Below are 1,941 nucleotides of genomic sequence, written 5' to 3'. Positions count from 1 at the left end.
TATATATATATATATATTTATCATCATCATCATTTAATGTCTGCTTTCTGTGCTAGCATGGGTTGGACGATTTGACTGAGGACTGGCGAACCAGATGGCTGCACCAGGCTCCAATCTGATCTGGCAGAGTTTCTACAGCTGGATGCCCTTCCTAACGCCAACCACTCAGAGAGTGTAGTGGGTGCTTTAACGTGCCACCGGCACGAGGGCCAGTCAGGTGCTACTGGCAACGGCCACGCTCAAATGGGCACAAGTGCCAGTAAGGCAACGCTGGTAACGAACAGGCTCAAGTGGTGCTATTTACGTGCCACCGGCACGGAAGCCAGGCAGCTACTCTGGCAATGAACATGCTTGGACGGTGCTGTTAGCGCTCCACTGGTACAAGAGCCAGTCATCAAATTTGGTTCAATTACGATTTCAATTTCACTTGCCCCAACAGGTCTTTGCAAGCAGAGTTTAGTGTCCAATGAAGGAAAGGTACGCATAAGTGGGCTGGCTACACCCGTGGCAAAGGTCATGGGTTATGATCTCATTTGGCTTACCGGGTCTTCTCACACATAGTATATTTCCAAAGGTCTCGGCCACTAGTCATTGCCTCAGTGAGGCCTAATGTTCGAAGGTTGTGCTTTTCACTACCTCATCCAGGTCTTCCTAGGTCTACCTCTTCCAGCGGTTGAAGGGTGCTTTTTACGTGCCACCGGCATGGGAGCCAGTCAGGTGGTACTGGCAATGATCTACACTTGAATGGTGCTTTTAAGGTGCCACTGGCATGGGTGGCAGTCAGGCGGTACTGGCACTGACCACGAGAATGACTTCACTTGACTCAACAGATCTTCGCAAAAACAGTTTATTGGCCAATGATTGAAAGGTACTCTTAAATGGGCTGGTTATGCTGCACTGGCATAGGCCAGTTATAGTCTCACTTGGCTTACCGGGACTTCTCAAGCACAGCATATCTCCAAAGGTCTCGGTCAGAAGTCATTGTCTCCGTGAGGCCCAATGTTCAAAGGTCATGCTTCACCACCTCATCCCAAGTCTCCTGGGTCTACCTCTTCCACAGGTTTCCTCTACTGCTAGGGTGTGACACTTTTTTACACAGGTGTCTTCATCCATATGCAACACATGACCATACCAGCGCAATTGTCTCTCTTGCATACCACAACTGATGTTTCTTAGGTCCAACTTTTCTCTTAAGGTACTTACACTCTGTTGAGTATGCACACTGACATTACACATCCATCGGAGCATACAGGCTTCATTTCTTGCAAGCTTACGCATGTCCTCAGCAGTCATGACCCATGTTTCACTGCCATGTAACATGGCTGTTCACACACATGCGTCATACAGTCTACCTTTCCCTCTGAGCAAGAGGCCCATTGTCACCAGCAGAGGTAGGAGCTCTCTGAACTTTGCCCAGGCTATTCTTATTCTAGCAGCTACACTCTCAGAGCACACACCCCTGCTACTGACTTGGTCACCTAGGTAATGGAAGCCATCAACAACTTCTAGTTTTTCTCCCTGGAATGTGGCAGAAGTTGTTCTCTGCACATTTTCAGTGTTCATTGCTCCTGAGCATCTGCCGCATACAAAAACTATCTTCCTAGTTAGCCTTCCTTTGATATTGCTGCACCACTTATGTGTCCATCTTACAGAGTTTCTACCTACGCCTTTTCTACAGATTGAGCAGGGCCATCTACCTGAAGGGGCTTGTGGTTTGTCTACCTTTCTATTTATTAGGAGTTTGGTTTTAGCTAGGTTGACTCTAAGGCCCTTCGATTCTAGTCCTTGCTTCCACACCTGAAACTTCAATAGTTCTGATAGTAACTCAAGAATTAGAGCAAGGTCATCAGCATAGAGGAGCTCCCAGGGGCTACCTGTCTTGAATTCCTGTGTTATTGCCTGGAGGACTATGATAAATAGGAGGAGGTTGAGGACTGAACC

The 1,941-nt window shown here is 47.7% G+C and overlaps 1 protein-coding gene across 1 annotated transcript in view; it reads right to left on the bottom strand.

Moving 5' to 3' along the window:
• The window catches only part of LOC106879344 (transmembrane channel-like protein 7), a 139,591-nt gene that overhangs the window by 8,868 nt on the left and 128,782 nt on the right, over positions 1-1,941 (bottom strand). The gene's annotated exons all lie outside the window — the stretch shown is intronic.

This window comes from Octopus bimaculoides, chromosome 7, assembly GCF_001194135.2.
Source record: "Octopus bimaculoides isolate UCB-OBI-ISO-001 chromosome 7, ASM119413v2, whole genome shotgun sequence".
NCBI classification, from domain to species: domain Eukaryota; kingdom Metazoa; phylum Mollusca; class Cephalopoda; order Octopoda; family Octopodidae; genus Octopus; species Octopus bimaculoides.
This window is presented reverse-complemented; position numbering and strand designations above follow the sequence as displayed.